The 25,500-nt window shown below is 36.0% G+C and overlaps 1 long non-coding RNA gene across 2 annotated transcripts; it reads left to right on the top strand.

The window, feature by feature from the left end:
* Nucleotides 1–22,472, top strand: LOC136042773 (uncharacterized). Of its 2 annotated transcripts, none has more exons than XR_010621425.1 (4): nt 1–91; nt 5,071–5,157; nt 13,294–13,380; nt 22,248–22,472. It is a non-coding gene; the product is annotated as an uncharacterized LOC136042773 (long non-coding RNA). The 2 variants fall into 2 exon arrangements; XR_010621424.1 differs by lacking the exon at nt 22,248–22,472 and adding an exon at nt 17,071–17,310.
* Nucleotides 22,473–25,500: the final 3,028 nt, after the last annotated feature.

Genomic DNA, 25,500 nt, shown 5'->3' with positions numbered 1-25,500 from the left:
TTTAAAAACAGCAACATAAACAGCAACTTTTAAAAGAAATATGGCTTAATTGGGGGGTCGGGTCGGTGGGCATTATCTGTTTCAATCATTTGTAAGTTGAACGTTTGTATCCTCTTGTAATTTAGATTTTAGTATTTCTTGTATGGGAATCATGGGGAAATCATTAGGTGGCTAATTTAAATGGTTGTTAATAGACAACTGTGGTGTCATTATTGCCAACTGTTATTTAGAAAATGATTTTAAAACTTAGTTGGATGTTAGTATATAAGTACTCCTGCTCTAAATAAACACCACACTGTATTGTAAAATGATTTATTAATTCATTCCTTGATGTCCATTAATTCAAGAATGGCTAATAAGTTGTCAGAATGTTAGTGTTTTTCTTTGAGTAGGTCCAACTGTAAACTAGAAGCAAGAATAGGAAGCTTACCATTACAATAGCTTTTCTAAAATTCGTATTGGGTTCCTTATGTTAGCTTCATAGTTTTATCCTGAAGGGAGAGTTGGGAATGTATGCAGGATTTTTTTCCTTTTTTTTTGGGGGGGAGGGGCTGAATAATAAGAAAACATTTATTTGGGGCCAGAGAGCTGGACCTCAAGGCCTGCATCCCCAAAAGTATGTCCCTGGAGAGGATGGCTCCTATCTTACCATAGAAATAGCTTGAAAATGGAATTTAAAAGTTAAATTCACAAAGTTACCTGTACAGAAGTTGAATGGATGGTGGTATTGCTCAGAAATAGGTTTTACCTTATTTTACCCTTTCCCATATGAAAATTTTTAAGACAATGACCCTAAAAATCAATTTAGTTATTTCAGACAGTTATTTCACTTGGTGAATCTTGCAATCTCTTGTATACTAGGTCCTATTGAAAAGAGAAGGATTTATTGATTTAACTCATAATATGCCAAAAAAATATTGCTATCTCCCTTAAAAAGCAAAGTCTTTCCACAGACTTTTGTTTTAGAGAAAACAAAATCCTTAAATCAAAAAGAATACTTGGCCACTGACATAACTAATATAATCACAATAAACAATAAATATTAAAAAAATCATTAATTTACTTTGCCTCCAGGAACATCATATCAACATAACCCAACAGTAAATATATTAATCAGTCACACCTCATATTCTACAAAAAGCAGTTACCGAATGATTTTTCTAAATATATGGGGGTCTCCAATAAATTTAATATCACTAGTTAAAACTATTCTATTTCTAATATATTCTCTGATGCCAACCTGTCTTTTATACTAGCTTAGGTAATAAGGTTAGGTAAGCTTATTACCATCTATCATTATTGTTCTTTTTCTGTACTATTTACCCATTTTATTTTCTCTTTTTGCTTCTTTGGAAGTTTGAGTTGTTTATTAAGCAGTTCAAGTCTTCTATGGTTAAACAAAATTTCATGATATAACATTTTATGCTATCCCAAATGAAGCAGCATAACCAATCTTCACACAGTAAAAAAATATGAGTAAGGAATTTCACAAAGACTTAAAGTGTAAATAATGGTCCTCAAATGGGGTCAAAAAACAAAATAACAAATGAGGCTTAGATCACAAAAGTTGAAATACCCATTATATTCTATCCTAGTTACTTAATTAATGACCATCATCGCAGTGATATCAGTTTATTTTGTGGTGGACAGTGGGTCATTCCATGTCAAGTCAACCAGGTCATGACAGCCACCTCTTTAGATTTTGATGAAACTTGGCACAATTGTTGCATTTGCAATCCTATTGATAAATACCAAATTTTATTTCTCTATCTCTTATAGTTTTTTTTCTACAATTTTTTTTTATTTTCTTAATTTAATGCAATTTTAGGCCTTGGATTTTGCATCTTGCAATGTAACTTGTAGCTTAAAAAAATAATATCTTGAAAACTATTTTAGATATCACCATGAAACTTTGCATAATATTTGATCAAAATATTTAAAATCAAGAAAAAATACATTCACTAACCTTTCTCAACTCCAAAAAATAATAAAAATACTATAATCAGAATATATTTTTTATTTGTGAACCACTGCTAGGATTTACTAAAATTGCAACATCTCAGGTCTCAGACCTGGTAAAGTGTTCATTTTTTTTTACATACTCCTAGATACATAGGCTAACATATGAACAAAAAAGATGTATGGCTTTTTCACATGTTTAGTTAATATTCCAAAAAGTCGAATATTATTAAGAAATTATAAATTTGTGGTTTACTTACTTGTAATAAATGTGAAATAAAATAAAAATGAAGCCTAAGAATCAATATCTTTTACAGTATTTATTAGTTCTGCTTGTTATATTTTTTCCACTTCATCCAACACTTCTGTTTTTCTGATACACTCTTTTTTGAAGTAGTCCATTCTGCCAGTGCTACTTGATTACAGTGCTTGATCAACTGTATTGACTGATAATGTGCTCCAAAGGTATTATGCACAAGTCTTCTCTTTGAGGCCAGTAAAAGCTGGCAGCAGGCCATGGAGGGTGAAGAAAAAGAATTTCAGCATTTTCTTCTTCATGAAACACAGTTTTAACAAGTCCAAAGTACCACTTTCCATTGTAGTTTGCAGCCACATAATGGTTTAAAGATGGTTTAATGCAGACCCAATCCATAGCAGAATAAAAAAAACATTAGAGTAGGATTAGGACTATCACTAGTCCTCCTTATTTCAATTTGATTTGTATTTAGTGGTTTGAAATAATGGAAAAATTTTAAAACCATCATTTAAAAATTGTGATGCTAACTCCAATCTAAAAGCTTCAGCATTTTTTTGTCAATAAAGTGAAAGTTTATTTTTTCAATGTTGACTTTACAGAAATCATAAACTGCAGTTGCTGTCTTGATTTGATTTTCATATTTAGAAGGAATTCATGTCTCAGAGCTCTTATTTCAAATCCCAACCAGATCTTTTGACATTGGGGGAGTTGGAGGGGGAAATCTTGGAAAACACTTGGAGTGGAGGAATTGGGATGAAGGTTGGTGGATAGAATAAGTAAATTTCCTTGATATGTGATTGACGGAACCGTACTGGATTCGCTCTCTTTGGTTGAATTGGGGGGGGGGGGGTTCAGTGATTTTGCGAGGTTGGTGCTTTTGGACGTGCTAGGACGATGAAAATTGATAGGCGTGTCAGGGAGCTGGACAAATTGACTTGGTAAAGTTGTTTTCCCGGATTCGACCATCTGGAGGGACCAAAGGGAGAGGAAAAATTAGAAAAGGTTTGGTATTTATAACTTGCGAGTGGGTGATTGGATCTTGATGAATTTTGATATTTAGAAGAACATTGTGACTAAGAGCTCTTATTTTAAATCAATCTATTGATTCTTAGAATTTTATTAGAGCTCATACCATATGAGTTTCTTGGCTCTTAGCTCTTCTTGCCTTGTCACAAGTGCCATATGAGATCTTAGCTCTTGTTAATAGTTGGGTGTGATTTGAGGGCAACCAACACCCCTCCCATTTCCACCATTTCTTCAGGATTTTCTGGTGGAAGGGACTTCCCAAAAAGGGATTTTTTTCACTTTGGGGAGAGGGGATTTCCAGCATGATTTGAAATTACTTAACGATTTTTTTTTTATGAAAGTAAGTAGAAATTTGTGGGGTATTTTCAGCGAGTAGGGAATTGTATTTTCAACAAGTAGGGAATTGTCTGGGGGATTTATATAAGGGGAATTTTCCAGGTTAGTTCCCAGTATGATTTGAAAAACTATCAGCAATTTAATAACTTAAAACGCGGAGCTTGTCAGCATTTAATAAATTAGAATATTACCCGCTATTAAAGTATTGGCTATGCTTTCCCTTGTCTAACTTCTAATTGTTATTAAAAAAGAAGAAGAAAAGAACCTGAAGAAGCAGCTTTTCAGACCTTGGTCTAACTATTAAATGTCATTAAAACTGCACAGCTGAATGTAAGAATCTGTAACTGTCAGAATAAACTGATGAATAATTATATTTTATAATAATTGGATAGTTGTTTCTTAATTATAGCTGTGCGTCAAGACTGTATTTTAGAAGTATATTTAAATTAGGTTTTAAATTTACCACAAATTTGGTTGCTCTGGAAAAACTAATTAGGTCTCTTTTATTGATGAAATATCGTAATTTTCATGACACTTAGTATCTACTAAGTGACATATAGCGATCACAAGTTCTGTTGGTCAGATTTGTCGGTTCCGGTTTTGCTAGTCTAGGCACTTAAAGGTAAGCTAGGATGATGAAATTTGGCAGGCGCATCAGGAAACTGACCAGATTAACATAAACCAAATGAATATTGATGAAGGACTTAGAAGATTAAATCCAGTGATACCTGTCACAACAAGTGACACAAATCCGGAAATTTGCATTGACGTCAATCCACCCTTGATACAGCCTAATTATAATGGTAACATTGATTACCACATTACAGATGCCCAAAAACTCTTGCCAAGGCACAAGAACTCTTGCCTGGAGCCAAAAAGGATGGTTTTTGCTTGTCCCCGAGCCAGAGTCTATGGTGTGCGAAGTGAAGTGGAGTTATATAGCCTATGTCAGAGAGGAGTATCTGAAATTGTGCAGCCAAACGTTCGTATCATCAAACCATGTTTCTGCTTTCGAGTGGAAAGCTCAGTTCTAGCAGGCAAGCTGGGAGGCACCACTTTCAAATTGACTTTTCATCCAGATACGGGAGCAGCGGAGGAGTTTACGGAGGTTGATAACCAGTATATGTAGCGTAGGTATTTATTTTCAAACACAAAAATTCTTCGTTCATCCTCAGCCTTTATTGACCAGGTCTCACTAAAGCATAAAGTGATGAGAATGATTAGAGTCTAAGAGAGGGACCTTCAAAGACGTCGACAGTACTTCGCTTTTCCAGATTGGTGGTAGGTGCTTAAAGCTCCAACTAGCGAAGCCTTCATCTGGTAATGTTAAATCACATAAATGTTTATAACTTTTATCCATGATTTTTTTAACAAGTCAGTACCTTGTTAAAACTAAATCATGTAACTAACAATCTGATCTCATATCTCATTGCTAGTAAGTACTTATATCTATATTTTTATTTTATTTTCCTAGTAAAAATTGTTTGTTTTAGATTACCACTCAACCGGAATCATCTAATGAATTTCATACGATCACTATGGACTCGGCGAGGTCTCGCGAGTTCAGCTGGTACGAACGGGTAAGTAATTGCTTACATTTGCTTATAAAAATAGATTTTACTCTCTTAGAATTTAAGAGGATTACAAAGTGTCCTTTTCTATAAACTTTGTCTTTGTCCATAGAATGGACTCAGAATGTAATGTATCAACAAAAGATTTAAACTGCTTGAATCAATGACAATACTGAAAGAGTCACAAAAGTTTAAATTTGCTTTTAATTTTGCATGCAAAAAAATTAAGGAGAAAATGCCTTCAATTGTCTCTTTTTTAGAACAAAGATGAAAACTTTAGCTCAGATCAATGATCACAACTTAAGAATATTTCTAAGAAGCCATGAATTAAAAATTGAATTTTCGACCCTCTGAGATTCCATTTTAGCTTCTCTGTTTTTCCGGAATCATTGTAATTTTTGCTTCGCATTTCACTGAATCTCAAAAATTTTGGGATGCTCCCCCCCTCCCTTGTGACGCCCCTACCTGTGTAGACAGAAAGCAGAATCAACTCGCATTTACATGCATTGTGGCTTCCATTGTTCAAATCTTGTCCTAATTAAAGCCTCCAAACTGGGTCTAGTTTAAATGCTATGAGGTATTTGAAAACTGTAGTTGTCTGTTGTTTTTCTTCTTCTTCCTCCAAGGAAACTGAGTCCAAGCTTCTTCTGTTTTCTTCTGCACCTGCACCCAAAGAACAAAAGCTGCTTCGCTATTGTGACAAACGCTAGGTTAAAAGGTGTGATACTGTCATTACTTGGTTTTATTTCATATGGAAAGAACAGTCGAGTTTGGCTTCTGAATAATTTCCTAGACCACACTGCTTTTCTTTTTACGAAAAATTAAGCAAGTAAAAACAGGTTTTAATTTCAACAAAGCACTGAACAATACTTTTCTATTAACGGAAAATTAAGCAAGAAAAAACGGGTTTTAATTTCAACAATTTTTCTAACAATGAATTACTCCATGGGCATTGCACAATTTGGTAGTAATTACTGCTTTTATGAAGATTGGCCAAAAAGTTTCATTTCATCTTGTTTTTCTAGAAAAAAGTCTGTCTTCAGAATGACATCAAAACCTGCTGTCTTGGTTATTCTGGCTTTTTTCGTGGTTTATTCTTTGACCCTTTTTTAAAATATATATTAAAAATGGGATATGTATGAATATTGTAAGAAAAGAAATTAAAGAAACGAAAATACTGGATGAAACAAGACAAATATTTCTGGAAAAAAACTTCCAAAATATTCCAGAATATTCCGAGAAAAAAAAAACTGCGTCACAGAAGAATGGCTAAAAAAGCTCTAATTAACATTAGACAACCTTTGATGCAATTTTTTCTTCCTTATGTAGATAACTGTGGCTGGCCACTTATTAAGCGCTTGAAAGAATCTTCACCAATTCAGTTGCTTGCTAGCATTAAGCGAGTGACATTGTTTTTGTTAATTGTTGATATTGGCAGTGGTTTGCTTTTGAAATGAGGGTATTTGGCTTTTAAATATTTATTCTATTATTTTGTTTTACCTTTTTTTAGGTTTATATCCTTGCAATTCTTTTTTTTTTGGCTTTCCGCGTTGCTTGTTTTTAATCGATTTTTTTTTATGTTTTCGTTCAGAAAATGTGACCTCGGCGCTGAAAAAGGCAAGCAGTTATCTTCCAGAAATATTGGTTTCGTCCAGTATTTTCGATGGCCTTAAAAAACCCATTCCCGAATTTCATTTCTTTTATTTTATCTTTTTAAAGGAAAATGTCTCACCCCGCAGCCATGTATCTCATTCGCAAGCCAGAGGGGAAGAAGATGCCATCTTTTTTAAAGGCTAGTTAATTTAACTTGCTAGTGTTGCTTTAAAATCAGTCGATATCAAACAGTTGGTGGTAACGAACTGTGGTAAGGAGCAACCCGGCTCAATAGTAACCGAAACTCAAAAAAAATGGAATTTTGATACCAATAGTTATATAAAAAATTGCATTTGAATGCTGATTTTAAATATATATCTTTCATCAAGATTAGTTTTACCTATCAAAAGTTACGAGCCTGAGAAAATTTGCGTCATTTTAGAAAATAGGGGAAAACACCCCCTAAAAGTCATACAATCTTAACGAAAATCACACCATCAGATTTCAGCGTATCAGAGAACCTTAGTGTAGAAGTTTCAAGCTCCTATCTACAAAAATGTGGAATTTCGCATTTTTTGCCAGAAGACAAATCACGGATGCGTGTTTATTTTTTTTTTCCAGGGTTGATCGTATTTACCCAGTGGTCCTAAAATGTCAAAAGAGGGCTTATTTTAATGGAAATTAAAAGTTCTAGTCCCCTTTTTAAGGGACCAAAAAAATGGAGGGCACCTAAGCCCCTTCCCACGCTCATTTTTTCCCCAAAGTCACCGGATCAAAATTCTGATATAGCTATTTTATTCACCATAGTCGAAAAACCTAATAACTATGTCTTTTGGGACGACTTACTCTCCCGCAGTCCCCAAGGGAGGGGTCGCAAGTTACAAACTTTGACCTGTGTTTGTATATATTAATGGTTACTGGGAAGTGTACGGACGTTTTCAGGGGGATTTTTTTTGGTTTGGGAGGGAGGTTTGAGGTGGGGGGGGGGGTACATGGGAGTATCTTTCCATGGAAAAACTTCTTAATTGGGAAGAGACTTTCAATGAAGGGGGGCAGGATTTTTTAGCATTATTTAAAAAAACAATGAAAAAGTAAATATGAAGTTTTTTTCTACTGAAAGTGAGGAGCAGCATTAAAACTTAAAACAAGCAGAAATTATTACGCATATGAGGGGTTTACCTCTTCGTAATACCTTTCTCTTTACGCTAAAGTATTTTTAGTAATTTCAACTATTTATTCTACGGCCTTTGTGATTTAAGGGTCATTCTTAAGGAATTGGGACAGAATCTAAGCTTTAGTGTAAAGAGCAAGGTATCGACGAGGGGTGATCCCCTCATATACGCAATAACAACATACGAATATAGAAGTTCATTACGTAAGTTAATTCGTAAATTATGTATATTTTTTACTAATGAAAATGTTCGTAAAAAACTAAAAGTTTTAGTTGCCTTTTTAAGTAATCAAAAAATTGGAAGGCAACTAGGCTTCCTCCCTCGCTCCTTTTTTCTCAAAATCTTCCGATTAAAACTATGAGAAAGTCATTTAGCCAAAAAGAATTAATATGCAAATTTCGTTTTAATTACTTATGTGCGGAGAGCCAAGATCAAAACGTGTATTAATTAAAAAACGTCCAGAAATTAAATAAAAAAACAAGTTTTTTTTAATGAAAGTAAGGAGCGACATTAAAACTTAAAACGAACAGAAATTACTCCGTATATGAAAGGGGCTTTTCCTCCTCAACGCCCCGCTCTTTACGCTAAAGTTTGACTCTTTCTCTTAACTCTATTTTTAAAACAGTAAGAAACTTTTGCCAAGGTGTTTAGATTTTTCAAAATCAGTCCCTATTTTGAATATTTAGATCTTGTCCAAAGCCCAGGGAAGTATTACCTCAGTTTTTATGGCACTTGGTATTAACCAAGTGACATATAGCAGTCGCCAATTCTGTCGGTCTGTCTGTCTGTCGGTCTGTCCCGGTTTTGCTACTTTAGGCACTTCCAGGTAAGCTAGGACGATGAAATTTGGCAAGCGTATCAGGGACCGCACCAGATTGAATTAGAAATAGTCGTTTTCCCGATTTGACCATCTGGGGGGGAGTGGGGGCCCGGTTAATTCGCAAAAAATAGAAAAAATGAAGTATTTTTAACTTATCAGCTGGTATTTGGATCTTAATGAAATTTCATGTTTGGAATGATATTGTGTCTTAGAGCTCTTATTTTAAATCCCGACCGGATCTGATGACATTGGGGGGAGTCGGAGGGGGAAAACCTAAAGTCCCGGTTTTGCTACTTTAGGCACTTCCAGGTAAGCTAGGACGATGAAATTTGGCAAGCGTATCAGGGACCGGACCAGATTAAATTAGAAATAGTCGTTTTCCCGATTTGACCATCTGGGGGGGGGGGGAGTAGGGGCCGGTTAATTCGGAAAAATAGAAAAAATGAAGTATTTTTAACTTATGAGCGGGTGATTGGATCTTAATGAAATTTGATGTTTGGAATGATATTGTGTCTCAGAGCTCTAATTTTAAATCCCGACTGGGTCTGATGACATTGGGGGGAGTTGGAGGGGGGAAACCTAAAATCTTGGAAAACACTTAGAGTAGAGGGATCGGGATGAAACTTGATGGGAAAAATAAGCGCAAGTCCTAGATACATGATTGACATAATCGGAACTTATTTGTTCTCTTTGGGGTAGTTGGGGGGGGGGGAGTAAGTCTTAAAAATTAGAAAAATGAGGTATTTTCAACTTGCGAACGGGTGATCGGATCTCAATGAAATTTGATGTTTAGAAGGATATCGTGTCTTAGAGCTCTTATTTTAAATCCCGACCAGATCTTGTGATGGGGGCGGGGAGTTGGGAGGGGCAACCTAAAACTTGGAAAACACTTAGAGTGGAGGGATCGGGATGAAACATGGTGGGAAAAATAAACACAAGTCCTAGATAGATGATTGACATAAACGGAACGGATCCGCTCTCTTTTGGGTAGTTGGGGGGGGGGGGGTTAATTCTGAAAAATTAGAAAAAATGAGGTATTTTTAACTTACGAACGGGTGATTGGATCTCCATGAAATTTGATTTTTAGAAGGATATCGTGGCTCAAAGCTCTTATTTTAAATCCTGACCGGATCTGGTGACATTGGGGGAAGTTTGGGGTGGGGAGACCTAAAATGATGGGAAACGCTTAGATTGGAGGGATTGGGATGAAACTTGGTTGGAAAAATAAGCAAAAGTCTTGCATACGTAATTTACATAATTGGAATGGATCCGCTCAATTGCGGGGGGGGGGGGTAATTCTGAAAAATAAGAAAAATAACGTATTTTTAACTTACGAAGGAGTGATCGGATCTTCATGAAACTTCATATTTAGAAGGACCTCGTAACTCTGATATCTTATTTTAAATCTCAACCGGATCAAACGTAATTGGGGGGGGGGCAGTTGGGGGGACCGGAAATCTTAGAAAATACTTAAAGCGGTGAGATCAGGATGAAACTGGATGGGAAGAATAGAAACCTGTCTAAGATACGTGACTGACATAACTGGACCGGATCTGCTCTCTTTGGTGGAATTGGGAGGGGGGAGGTAATTTTGAAAATTGAGGTATTTGTAACTTACGAAAGGGTGACCAGATCTTAATGAAATTTGATATTTAGAAGGATCTTGTGCTATAAAGTTTAACTTTAGGTTCTGACCTTCTCACAAGTGCCAAATGAGCTCTTGGCTCTTCCGACCTCGTACCATATGAGCTCTCGGCTCTTCCGACCTCGTCCAAATGAGCTCTTGGCTCTTCCGACCTCGTACCATATGAGCTCTCGGCTCTTCCGACCTCGTCACAAGTGCCATATGAGCTCTTAGCTCTTGTTTGAGAATTTTTTTTATACCTACCCCCATGTGCGTCTGGAATTCTAGCATCTCGTGAAGACTATTATTGTGTTGCGGGAGCAACACTTTGGTTTTGTCCCTGTTTTTTTTATGGCACTTGGTATTAACCAAGTGACATATAGCAGTCGCCAATTCTGTCGGTCCCGGTTTTGCTACTTTAGGCACTTCCAGGTAAGCTAGGACGATGAAATTTGGCAAGCATATCAGGGACCGGACCAGATTAAATTAGAAATAGTCGTTTTCCCGATTTGACCATCTGGGGGGGAGGGGAGTGGGGGCCGGTTAATTCGGAAAAAATAGAAAAAATTAAGTATTTTTAACTTATGAGCGGGTGATTGGATCTTAATGAAATTTGATGTTTGGAATGATATTGTGTCTCAGAGCTCTTATTTTAAATTCCGACTGGGTCTGATGACATTGGGGGAGTTGGAGGGGGGAAACCTAAAATCTTGGAAAACACTTAGAGTGGAGGGATCGGGATGAAAATTGATGGGAAAAATAAGCGCAAGTCCCAGATACATGATTGACATAATCGGAACTGATTTGCTCTCTTTGGGGTAGCTGGGGGGGGGGGGGAGTAATTCTTAAAAATTAGAAAAATGAGGTATTTTCAACTTACGAACGGGTGATCGGATCTCAATGAAATTTGATGTTTAGAAGGATATCGTGTCTTAGAGCTCTTATTTTAAATCCCGACCGGATTTGGTGATGGGGGTGGGGAGTTGGGAGGGGGAAACCTAAAACTTGGAAAACACTTAGAGTGGAGGGATCGGGATGAAACATGGTGGGAAAAATAAACACAAGTCCTAGATAGATGATTTACATAAACGGAACGGATACGCTCTTTTTTGGGTAGTTGGGGGGGGGGGGTATTTCTGAAAAAAAGAGGTATTTTTAACTTACGAACGGGTGATCGGATCTCAATGAAATTTGATATTTAGAAGGATATCGTGGCTCAGAGCTCTTATTTTAAACCCGACCGGATCTGTTGACATTGGGGGGGGGGGGAGTTGGGAGGGAGAAACCTAAAAATTGGAAAACACTTAGAGTGGAGGGATCGGGATGAAACTTGGTGGAAAAAAACACGAGTCCTAGATACATGATTGACATAACCAGAACAGATCCACTCTCTTTGGGGTAGTTGGGGGGGGGGGTTGATTCTGAAAAATTAGAAAAAATGAGGTATTTTTAACTTACGAACGGGTGATTGGATCTCCATGAAATTGGATTTTTAGAAGGATATCGTGTCTCAAAGCTCTTATTTTAAATCCTGACAGGATCTGGTGACACTGGGGGAAGTTTGGGTTGGGGAAACCTAAAATGATGGGAAACGATTAGATTGGAAGGATTGGGATGGAACTTGGTTGGAAAAATAAGCAGAAGTCTTGCATACGTGATTTACATAATTGGAACGGATCCGCTCATTTGCGGGGGGGGGGGGGTAATTCTGAAAAATAAGAAAAATGACGTATTTTTAACTTACGAAGGAGTGATCGGATCTTCATGAAACTTCATATTTAGAAGGACCTCGTAACTCCGATATCTTATTTTAAATCTCAACCGGATCAAGCGTAATTGGGGGGGGGGGGCAGTTGGGGGGACCGGAAATCTTAGAAAATACTTAAAGCGGTGAGATCAGGATAAAACTGGATGGGAACAATAGAAACCTGTCTAAGATACGTGACTGACATAACTGGACCGGATCTGCTCTCTTTGGTGGAATTGGGGGGGGGGGTAATTTTGAAAATTGAGGTATTTGTAACTTACGAAAGGGTGACCAGATCTTAATGAAATTCGATATTTAGAAGGATCTTGTGCTTTAAAGTTCTAATTTCAAATTCCGACCAGATCCTGTGACATTCGGGGGAGTTGGAGGGGGAACCGGAATTCTTGGAAAACATGAAAATTGGAGTATTTATATCTTACGAATAGATGATCGGATCGTAATGAAATTTGATTTTTAGAAGGAATTCATGTCTCAGAGCTCTTATTTCAAATCCCGACCAGATCTTTTGACATTGGGGGAGTTGGAGGGGGAAATATTGGAAAACACTTGGAGTAGAGTAATCGGGATGAAGCTTGGTGGATAGAATAAGCAAATTTCCTTGATATGTGATTGACGGAACCGTACTGGATTTGCTCTCTTTGGGGGAGTTGGGGGAAGGGGTTCAGTGATTTGGCGAGTTTGGTGCTTCTGGACGTGCTAGGACGATGTAAATTGATAGGCGTGTCAAGGAGCTGCACAAATTGACTTGATAAAGTCGTTTTTCCAGATTCGACCATCTGGGGGGCTAAAGGGAGAGGAAAAATTAGAAAAAATTAGATATTTATAACATACGAGTGGGTGATCGGATCTTAATGAATTTTGATATTTGGAAGGACATCGTGACTCACAGCTCTTATTTTAAATCCTGATCGGCATTAAGCCTCTTATTTTCCTTTTGAATCAATCTATTGATTCATAGAATTTTGCTAGAACTCATACCATATGATCTTTAGGCTCTTAGCTCATCTTGCCTCGTCACAAGTGCCATATGAGCTCTTAACTTGTTTAACAAGTCAGTACCTTGTTAAAACTAAATCATGTAACTAACAATCTGATCTCATATCATATTGCTAGTTAGTACATATATCTATATCTTTATTTTTTTCCTAGTAAAAATTGTTTGTTTTAGATTACCACTCAACCGGAATCATCTAATGAATTTCATACGATCACTATGGACTCGGCGAGGTCTCGCGAGTTCAGCTGGTACGAACGGGTAAGTAATTGCTTACATTTGCTTATAAAAATAGATTTTACTCTCTTAGAATTTAGAGGATTACAAAGTATCCTTTTCTATAAACTTTGTCTTTGTCCATAGAATGGACTCAGAATGTAATGTATCAACAAAAAATTTAAACTGCTTGAATCAATGACAATACTGAAAGAGTCACAAAAGTTTAAATTTGCTTTTAATTTTGCATGCAAAAAAATTAAGGAGAAAATGCCTTCAATTGTCTCTTTTTTTAGAACAAAGATGAAAACTTTACCTCAGATCAATGATCACAACTTAAGAATATTTCTAAGAAGCCATGAATTAAAAATTGAATTTTCGACCCTCTGAGATTCCATTTTAGCTTCTCTGTTTTTCCGGAATCATTGTAATTTGTTTTTTCCGGAATCATTGTAATGCTAAAGTCCAATTCAGCTCAGGTTCGTTTTGATGGAAATTGGCATTAGGGCATTATCAATAGTCCTTATCGAATTTAGCGGTGAGATCAGGATGAAACTGGATGGGAAGAATAGAAACCTGTCTAAGATACGTGACTGACATAACTGAACCGGATCTGCTATCTTTTGTGGAATTGGGAGGGGGGGGGGTAATTTTGAAAATTGAGGTATTTGTAACTTACGAAAGGGTGACCAGATCTTAAAAAATTTGATATTTAGAAAGATCTTATTCTTTAAAGTTTTAATTTCAATTTCCGACCAGATCCTGTGACATTCGGGGGAGTTGGAGGGGGAAACCGGAATTCTTGGAAAACATGAAAATTGGGGTATTTTTATCTTACGAATAGATGATGGGATCGTAATGAAATTTGATTTTTAGAAGGAATTCATGTCTCAGAGCTCTTATTTCAAATCCCGACCAGATCTTTTGACATTGGGGGGAGTTGGAGGGGGAAATCTTGGAAAAACACTTGGAGTGGAGGAATCGGGATGAAGCTTGGTGGATAGAATAAACAAATGTCCTTGATACGTGATTGACAGAATCGTGCTGGATTCGCTCTCTTTGGGGGAGCTGGGGGGAGGGGTTCAGTGATTTGGCGAGTTCAGTGCTTCTGGACGTGCTAGGGCGATGAAAATTGGTAGGCGTGTCAGGGAGCTGCACAATTTGACTTGATAAAGTCGTTTTCCCAGATTCAACCATCTGCAGGGCAAAAGGGAGAGGAAAAATTAGAAAAAATTAGGTATTTATAACTTACGAGTGGGTGATCGGATCTTAATGAATTTTGATATTTAGAAGGACTTTGTGACTCAGAGCTCTTATTTTAAATCTTGACCTGCATTAAGCCTCTTATTTTTCTTTTTAAATCAATCTATTGATTCATAGAATATTGTTAGAGCTCATACCATATGATCTCTTGGCTCTTAGCTCTTCTCGCCTCGTCACAAGTGCCATATGAGCTCTTAGCTCTTGTTTCTTCTTCCTTAAGCTTTTATTGTAAACATATTAAAGTCGATGTTGCATATTAATTAGTATGTTTACAGACTGTCATTACTTAACTAAGGCTTTTTCAAATAATCAAACTTTTTTTAATTCAGATGTCTTCAACTATCTAGGCTATGGTAGTGTTAAGATAGAAAAAATTGGGTATGGCAAGTGTTGCAAAATTGCTGTAAAAAAAATGTGGCAAGATAAGATGTTTATTTTTAAAAAAAAATACTATCACAAGCCCCAAAGGGCCAAACGTGGTGATTGATATTGGATACAGTATGGTGCTTGTCAGGAAATATAGGGTAAAATTGATGTTTTAGAGTTGTCTTAAAAGTCTTCTATAGCTGCCCTTGTTTTTTTTATGGCTTTTTAAAACATCGAAGGAAAACAATTATGCACAATTTGATCTAGTTACAGCACACTTCCAAATACAGCTTTCCCTCCCAGTCTCTGTGTGACTCAAGCTTGTGTGCTGGGATTGATTTTGGAAGTGGCTATACCGTTTGTGCTGTGGGAGGGGAATAAAATAAAAGCCCTCTCCCTTGAAAATGATAGGAAGCGACCTAAAAATCTACTTTGTTTTATTCCTTCTACCCTTAGATCTTTTCCTGTTGTTTTTTTTCGAACGCCTAAGGCAAAAAAATAAAATGCACAATTTGATTCGTTTGAGGTACACCTACAAATTCTGGGTTTTTCCCCAGCCTTTGTCTACCTCAGGTATACCACAGGAGGGTGTCACTTTAACTTTGAGGCAGGGTGTTCCTTTTGACAGAAGAAAGGGATTCAGACAGAAGCCCCATCCCCCCAAGTTAAAAATACCAGCCTTAAATTGTTCTTTTGTACTCCCTCCCCCACCCCACAGGCTGAGCCTATGCGTTCCTGGGGATAGGGCTGTAAGTTGTGCCTTGGGGGCATGTTAGGTTTCTATGGAACAGAATTTACGGAATTTTATGGTATAAACCTCAGATTAGGCTTATTAGATTTAATTTTTGCTCGTTTTGAGTTTGACTCAGCTATTTATTAAATTAAAAAAAACAGGTTTTTGTAACTGCAAGTAAGGAGCGACATTTAAACGATCAGAAATTATTCCATATATGAAAGGGGTTGTCCCCTTCTCAACACCTGGCTCTTTGCGCTAAAGTTTGACTCTTTCTTACAACTCTACTTTTTAAATCAATAGAAAACTTTAGCGTAAAGAGCGAGGCTAAACGGTTTTTTTGCTAAACGGTTTTTTTCACAGTTTTGATCAGACGATTTTGATACAAAAAAAGGTGGAGGAGGAGGAGGCCTAGTTGCCCTCCAATTTTTGATTACTTAAAAAGGCAACTAGAACTTTTTTTACGAACGTTTTTGTTAGTAATAAAATATACGTTACTTACGAATTAACTTGTGTAATGAACGGTTTGCATATGAACGGTTTGCAATATGAAGGGTTTGCCCCCTCGTCACTACCTCGCTCTTTTCACTAAAGCTTAAATGTTGTCCCAATTCTTTAATAATGACCCGTGAATCACAAAGGCCGTACAATAAATAGTTAAAATTACTAAAAATACTTTAGCATAAAGAGCAAAGTATCATGGAGGAGATGAACCCCCTTATTTACATAATAATTTCCGTACTTCTTAGGTTTTGATGCTGCTCCTTACTTTCATCTGAATTTTCTTTTGTCATTTTTTTTAATTAATGCTAGAAAATCCTGCAGCCCCTTCATGGAAATTCTCTTCTCTCATGACAAACTCTTCCATGCAGAGATCCTCCCACGTTAACTCCCTCCCCCACAACACAAAAAATTCCCCCTGGAAACGACTGTACACTTCCCAATAACCCTTACTATATTTAAACAATCGTCAAAGTTTGTAACTTAGACCTAATATTTTCTGTTACTTAAAAAGGGCACTATAAATTTTAATTTCCGTTAGAATTAGTCCTCCTGTGACATTCTAGGGCCACATTTTTGTAGATAGGAGCTTGAAACTCCTGCAGTAGGGTTCTCTGATACGCTGAATTTGACGGTGTCATTTTCGTTAACATTTAATGACTTTTAAGGGATGTTCCCTGCTATTTTCTAAAATAAGACAAATTTTCTCAGGCTCATAACTTTTGATGGCTAAGATTGAACTTGATGAAACTTATATATTTAAAATCAGCATAAAAATATAATTCTTTTGAGGTTCCATTTTTAAAAAATTTTTTAAATTCCATTTTTTAGAGTTTCGGTTACCATTGAGGCATTTTTTTGTTTTCTTTCAGGTCTATTAACTGTTATCCAGTGATTTAAGTTATAGATGGTGCTTAAACACAATCACAGGACAACAGTATAGACTACTTTGGATTCAAATACAATCACATGCAGATGCTCTATTCGCAATGCTCCAGTTTATTCAAAATGCTCCATTACTAAAGGAAGATTTGGCTTAATGTTCGCTTCACAAGCACCCAGTATCAGTACCTTTTTTGTTTTTTATCATGAATAAAATTAAATCTAATGCATTGTGGGAATCTTCTCTTCTAAACTAGAGCCGTTCAATAGAAAAACTACAAATAAAGTCTTACTATCACATAGGATGTGCCATTGCTACCGAAAGCACCGCCCAACCTTCTCCCTCGGAATGTGTACGCGTACCAGCTTACATCTTGGTCTTGTGGGATAAAGACCAACTACAGATCAAATTGGAACCTTTAGAGTCGTCCAACGATAAAACTAAACATTCAACCCATACCTGGTTAACGAGGGAGACCTGGCCATAGCTGTAATAAAAGTATTGAAAAGCTTAATTTAATGATGCTCCTTGTAACGAGGAGCCAAATTTCTTTAGAATATTTAAGGCTTAAAGCAATTTGTTGACAATTTTCAGTTTCAGTCTGTCTTCACCCTATTAGGTTTTTGGGAGCGCTTCATGATTTTATTGTGGGGGGCCACTACAATGAGACAATTGAAGTCTCTACAGTGTATGTATTTTAAAAAAGTAGTGGGCTTGAAACAGTTTGGCTCTCAAAGGTGACCTGGGTTTACCAAAATTGTGTCATAAGAGCATTATCAAGATGATCAAATTTTTATTACAGATATTACATTTGCCTGATAATCGTCTAGTGAAGGCGGCTCACAATAACTTGTTGAAATCTTCTAAAAAGGCGAGGTGGCCAAAACAGATTAAAGCCACACTGGAAGAAGCTGGCTTGTCATGGGCATGAAATAATGATCAGGGTCCCCATTGCAAACCTAATGATTTCCTTGGCATGTTGGATTTGGTTCTTTACCACCAGAAGATTAAAGTAGCTTATGATTTTATAACCAGATTAAAGTAATGTATTGAGAGGAGTTTTAGTTGATACTGAACCTACCGTGGAGCGTGCTAAGGTGTTGGTTGTAGGTGTTTGTAAATTTTATGCCATAGCCTAGGGCACACTTGGATTCTTGTGATGAAAATGGTCCGGAAGGCTGGTCTGCTTGCGCCCTTTGTTGGGAATATGGGAGAGACGTAAAGTATTTTATGAGTAATTATAAAAGTTTGGAGAATTTACGGAATTGCTTTTTTTTTGGGGGGGGGGATAGGGTGCATCATGGCTCCCATTTATCTTGAAGACCTTTTATAGGGAGCTAATTATTATGGTGGAAAGTTTTGTAAAGAATGATTTAGAGGGGGCTACCCCTCCTCAATACCCTGCTCTTTTCGCCGAAGTTTGACTTTTTGCTCCAATTACTTAAGAATGACTCCTGAAACACAAGATCTGTTTAATTAGAACAATTAGCTTTTTAAAAATTCAAAAACTTTAGCATAAATAGTGAGGGAGTGAGGTGGGGCGACCCCTCGTAAACGTAGCAATTTCTGTTCGTTTTAAGTTGTAATGTTACTCCTTGATTTCAGTTGAAAGGAAAAACTGTTTTTCATTTTATTGTTTTTAAGTCCGCATGCCTCGATGACGATTTGAAGACATTTATATCGCAAGGCCATTGGTGAAATTTTAGGCGCTTGATAAAATAAATTCGTAAGATTTGAGTCATATGTGTAACTGCTGAGAATATCTTGTTTTCATAAGAAAGTATTAAGCAGAGCCAGCCTTTGGGGGTGGCAAGTGGTATAACCCCACTAGGCCTGCTCATAGCCCCATTGACGCCACTGCTCCAAAAACCCCACTGGGGACCCGTGCTAATAAACTTATTACGAATTATAATCACAAATTGATTTTGTGACTTCACGAGGGGCCTCACAGAAAAACAGTATAATCTAAGGCTGGAGTATCCAAATATGCCATCCCTTTTTATGGCACTTGGTATTAACCAAGTGACATATAGCGATGTCCCGGTTTTGCTACTTTAGGCACTTCCAGGTAAGCTGAAATTTGGCAGGCGTATCAGGGACCGGACCAGATTAAATTATAAATAGTCGTTCTACCAATTTGACCATTGGGGGGGGGGGAGTTGGGATCCGGCTAATTCGGAAAAATAGAAAAAAAATGAAGTATTTCTAACTTAACGAACAGGTTATGGGATCTTAATGAAATTTGATATTTGGAAGGATATCGTGTCTCAGAGCTCTTATTTTAAATCCTGACCAGATCCAGTGACATTGGAGGGGGGCCTAAAATCTTGGAAAACCCATAGAGTGGAGGCATCGGGATGAAACTTGGTGGGGAAAATAAGCACAAGTCCTAAATACGTTATTAACATAACCGGAACGGATCTGCTCTGTTTGAGAGAGTTGGAGGGGGGAGTTAATTCTGAAAAATGAGGTATTTTTAACTTACAAAGCAGTGATCAGATCCTTATGAAATTTGAAGTTCGGAAGGATATCGTGTCTCAGACCTCTTATATTAAATCCCAACCGGATTTGGATAGGTTTGGGGGAGAAGCGGAACCTAAAATCTCATGAAAATAATAAGCACAAATAATAAGCACGGTGGGAAAAATAAGCACAAGTCTTAGATATGGGATTCACATAACTGGAACGGATCTGCTCTTTTTAGGGGAGTTGGAGGGGGGACAGGATTTATTCTAAAAAATTAGAAAAAATGAGGTATTTTAAACTTACGAAAGAGGGATCGTATTTTAATGAAATTTCATATTTAGAAGGACCTCGAAACTCAGATCTCTTATTTTAGATCCCGATCAGATCCAGTGTCATTAAGGCGGAGGGGGTCTTGGAAAACGCTAAAAGTGGAGAGATCAGGATTAAACTTGGTGAAAAGAATAAGCACAAGTCCAAGATTGGTGACTGACATAGCCCGACCGAATCCGCTCTCTTTGGTGGAGTTGGGGGGGGGGGAGTAATACGGAAAAATTAGAAAAAATGAGGTATATGTAACTTTCGAACGGGTGATTAGATCTTAATGAAGTTTGATATCTAAAAGGATTTTGTGCTTTAGAACTCTTGTTTCAAATCCCTACCAGATCTGGTGACATTGAAGGGAGTTGGAGGGGAAGCCGGAACTCATGGAAAACGTGAAAATCGAGGTATCTTACGAATGGGTGATCGGATCTTAGGGAAACTTAATATATAGAAGAATATTATGTGTCAGATGCTCCATTTTCAATTCGAATCGGATCCGGGGACATAGAGGGTTGGATGGGGAAAACAGAAATCTTGGAAAACGTTTAGAGAGGAGAGATGTGGACAAAACTTGATGGGAAGAATAAACACAAGTTATAGTTACGAGAACGACATAATTGGTATGGATCCGTTCTCTTTGGGGGAGCTGTGGGTTGTTAGTTTGGAAAAATTGAGGTATTTTTAACTTTTGATATTTAAATAACTTTTATTTTTAAATAAAAATAACTTTTGATATTTTGAATTTGATATTTAGAAGGAACTCATTTCTCAGAGCTCTTATTTCAAATCCAAACCAGATCTATTGACACTGGTGCTTCTGGACGTGCTTGGACGATGAAAGTTGGTAAGCGTGTAAGGGATCTGTACAAATTGACTTGAAAGAGTTGTTTTCCCTGATTCAACCATCTGGGGGGCTGAAGGGAGAAGAAAAGTTAGAAAATTGAGGTATTTTTAACTTACGAGTGGGTGATCGGATCTGCATTAATTTTGATATTTAGAAGGACCTCGTGACTCAGAGCTCTTATTTTAAATCCCGACCGGGATTAAGCCTCTGATTTTCCTTTTAAAGCAATCTATTGATTCTTAGAATTTTGCTAGAGCTCATACCATATGAGCTCTTAGCCCTTCCAACCTTGTCACAAGTGCCATCTAAGCTCTTGTTCAATTATCGAACAAGCGTCAATTATGAACGCCTTTGTTATATTGCCCCCTTCCTCTCCCAAGATTTTGCTTATTGATGCCCATGTCATATTGAGCCCCTCCCCTTAAGATTTTTTTCTAATATCTTCCCTTGACGGAGAAAACTAAGTGCAGCTTGGACGTGGCTCATTCGTTCACTTTTCCTTTTATCTAGCTTGTTTTGCACTTCACTATTTTTAATCGGTATTTTTTTTCATTTAATAATCATATTGCTATTTATCATATTTATTCCTATATATTCCTATTTCAATTAACTCGTTACGGCACAAGGCAGGTCAAAATAGGCCTTTGAAAAAGATCATGGCAGGGAAGAGAGGAGAACTTTGAGCTAGGACTTCGCTACCCAGAACATTTTTTTTTTTTTTTTTTTTTTTTTTTTTTTTTTTTTTTTTTTTTTTTTTTTTTTTTTTTTTTTTTTGTAGTGTAACATTGTAATATTGTAAGTGCTAGTTTTTATTTTTGTAGTGTAACATTTCAGTGCGAAAGTATGCCTCCAGGCATGTGCACTGGTTTGTCATATCTATCTATGTAATTGTTGCAAATAAAAAATTAGCTATCTAGTTGTGTGCTAGAGTTATAGATATTCAGATTTAATTAAACTTACATCATTAAAAAAAAATTTTCGTATTGAATGAAGCTGAATTTTTTTTTCGAAGTTCAAGAAAGGGCAGTCCCTAAAAATACTCTAGTATACCTGCTAGAAAAAAAAATAATAATAATTCGCTCAAAATTAGTCTCATTGTATAATTTCACATCTTTAGAGGTTTTCTACTGTGCTAACTTCCTTGATTGAAATATTCGCAGACATAGTATGTAAATTATTTTACAAACGGAGAGAAATTAAAAAGAAGTTTAAGAAAACTTCTGGAAGAAGTTATCGGTCCTAGAAGTAAGTTGTTGTTTTTCAGGGTTTGAAGCGTTCTAACAACAGGTCATATGCATCCGTATCACTCAATTATTCTAAGCCTTATGTAATCACTAACTTACTTGGGTGTCAATTTGGTCAATATTCACTGAACATGATCATATATTACTTATCTTGCTATTGGTAGGGGTTTATTTACCTGCAGTAAGTAGAAGTATTAACGTTTGACGTTTCCTCTTCTTTTTCTTCCAGTTTTAATGGTTCCGTTTTAAAGTTTGCTTGTTATATTTCTTTGTCAATAATCCTTTTTTTAGGTGACGCTAGTCGTCAACGTGGATTTACAGATTCTCATTATAAAGCTTTAAAACGAATGCAAGATATACTTGGCTTTGAATATAGATTTCAAGTTTTGGCTTTTCCTTGTAATCAGTTTGGTGAGCAGGAGCCAAGTACCAACTATGACATCAAGAATTTTGTGTACAGAAATTATCGTGTTGAGTCTCCTGTGTTTTCGAAGATAGATGTCATTGGTGATAAATCGCATCCGGCGTTTAGAAACCTTGTTGGTAAGTAATTAGAATAAGAAAATTGAACTGTTAAACTGAGTTTCATAGGGTCAAACTGAGTTTGCTTCGTTATTTGTATGTTTTATATAGTGAAAAAAGAAATCACCAATACAACAGCACAAACACAGAAACAAACACACACCACACAACCGAACATAAAAAATATAAATTATTAAAAATAATGATAAATATAAAATAATAAATAACAAATAATATATAGTGAATAATAAATATGCACTTATATAGAGGGTCTGAGTGTTGTGATATTTCTCCTCTAATTACGCTAAATTCTTGGGTATTTTAACTATACCACTTTACCTTTAGTCTAAAAATCTTGAATGTTTCTATTTAATTGCTGGTTTGATTCTTTCCTCCTGCTTCGTCAGAGCATGATGCTTTGTCAACTTTTATTTTATTTTTTGTTTATCTATTTTAATGTTTATTTATTAATATCATTTAAAACTACTGTCAGTCGTAGTTGAAGCATTCAACTACAACTGACAGTAGTTTATTTATTGTATTATTATTGTGGATATTATATATACATAGTATTATACATAGTATTATTTTATAGTGTATTGTTGTGGAATTTCACAATAAGATAGATTTTACAACGATCAAACCGCTACCCTTAGAATCAAACCGCTACCGCTACCCTTAGAAAACCACTACCCTTACAACGATCAAACTGGTTACCCTTAGAATGACAAGAAATAGCTACCCGAGTAGGACATAATATAATTGTTGATATATAACCGTCAAGAATTAGCTCCCTGTAGCTACTTTATAGCATAACTTCAAATTCAATTTTTATGAACTCACTATAGATGGCCCAAGATAGATGTGTTAAGATACAAAAAAGCGATGTTTTTGCACAAAATTTGTTTTTTGCCTCTTCCTTGGAATTTGTTTGTTGAGTAAATTCATTACAAATTTGATTTCGAAAGCACGACTGCTGAAAGAAAGGGGTCTTTGTATTGGTATAGTAAGCTTCTCTTATTTCTTTCTTTACTTTTCTTTCTTTTCTCTACTTATTTTCTTGCTTCTTACGTTTATTTACTTATTTCTTTCTTTATTTTAAAGACTAAACTTTCTTTGATTAAACTGTTTGGCTTTCTTATTTGGAATAATTAGTTCTGTCAGTTTATAATTTACTTGGTTCTAACTTAGAGTTTGACTCCATGTTATTTAAATTTCATTTTTTTTTTTTTTAATTCCCTTAAAGATACTTCAGAGATACAGTACCTTCTGATGTATGCCCAGTGGACGCGCTCACGATGATAAGGGGTGAAATGGCGTCATGTACTATAGTTGTCTGTACCAGGCCAAGTCCATGGGAAGTAATTGCTAGCACTTCTTAGTCCCAGCCTGTTACCTTTGTGCACTTCTATCACAAGAATTTTTTTCGGCGGGGGATTTGCCGTGGGATAATACGCCTAGCACCATATATATAGGCCTAATAAATCTTATTCTTCTGTTTCTCTATTTATTGGAGTATTTGAATATTTTCGCTGTTCATATAACAAATTTAAGGCAAAGCAATTGGTAGTGTAAAAATAGCCTGTTTGACATACTCTCTCTCTTACCTATGCCAGATTGAGAATGCAACAAAGTGCAGCAACTAGCTTTTCAAAAATATAAGATAAAAGTTCTGCAAGTCTCATCTCCAAACAATGGCACAAAGAACTGATCTGAATTAACTAGCATCTGAATGGTGGCTAACCTTAATACTTGAGCATGGAACATGAGAATTTTTTTGTATTTATTGATTTTGTGACACGCATAATACATGCATAAATTAATTTTACGAATAAAAAACAGACAGAAACTAAGTTGTTAAAAAGAAAGTATTGCAACAAAAGGTGAAGACTGACATTCAAACTTAAAACAAGCATAAGTTAATTCGTATAAGAAGTCTAACTTAAAATGAACTGAAATTTCTGCGAATGAAGAAGTGAAACCAAACATTTACACCAAACGAGGAGCTGTTTTGAATAGTTTCATTTTTTAATTGTAAGTTGTGTAAAGAAATCCAACTTTCTTGAAAATATATTACTATAATGTAATAATACTAGCAAATTACTTTTTATAGTCTACCATTGTACCAATTTTGATTAGTTTTCATCTCTTTTTTCCTATTAAATCTATTCCATCCACTTTTATAGAAGATATATTAGCTAAGTAAAGCTTTCAGTTTGACAGATTTCGGTAAAGCGCAAATGACAGTCTAGACCTTGGGGTGGGAAGGGTACCAACAGCGCACCCATTTATGGTAATTTGTGTTTGTTGTAAGTTGGACTTTAATTATGACTTAGTTTCTGTTCGCTGTAAGTTTCACTGCTGCCCGTTTCATTCTGTTTAATTTTTTTTCATCCGTAGAAACACCAACTTGTTCAAGAGCTTGTAGGAAAAAAGATTTAGTTTTTTGTACTAACTCTAAATATGTATTTGATTCAAATATCGGATTAAGATTGGAGTTAGATGTGAAAATAATTTACATGTTTTCAGTAACAGAATGGAAACTTAGATCTTTATGAAAAATTGAGAAACACAATAAAAACCTCACTAACCTTAATATATTTGCAGTTCATCAAAAAAGGATTCTTCATTTACCATGCCCACACGGACAAATTCACCCACAGTCTTAAAATTCTCAAAGTTTCTACTTGAAAATTTTTCAAGCCAATTGGACAGGCTTATTTTTTCTCTCCAACGCTTGTTGTATAAGAAGTTAAACAAGAAGCTATACAAATAAAAACATTAGTCCATCCCCTTATTCCTGGTAACGTTAAGATATAAATAAAAAAAGAACACCAAGGCTTGGGTACGTTTTATAAATGAATCCTGTTTTCCTGGTAACGTAAAGATATAAATGAAAAAAAGAACGTCAATATGGCTTGAGTACATCTTATAAATGAATCCCATTGTCCTGGTAACATTAAGATATAAATGAAAAAAGCACGTCAAGATAGCTTGGGTACGTTTTATAAATGAATCCCGT

Source organism: Artemia franciscana, unplaced genomic scaffold (assembly GCF_032884065.1).
Source record: "Artemia franciscana unplaced genomic scaffold, ASM3288406v1 Scaffold_1977, whole genome shotgun sequence".
NCBI classification, from domain to species: domain Eukaryota; kingdom Metazoa; phylum Arthropoda; class Branchiopoda; order Anostraca; family Artemiidae; genus Artemia; species Artemia franciscana.
Note: the sequence above shows the minus strand (reverse complement) of the source record. Positions and strands in the feature narration are given on the sequence as shown.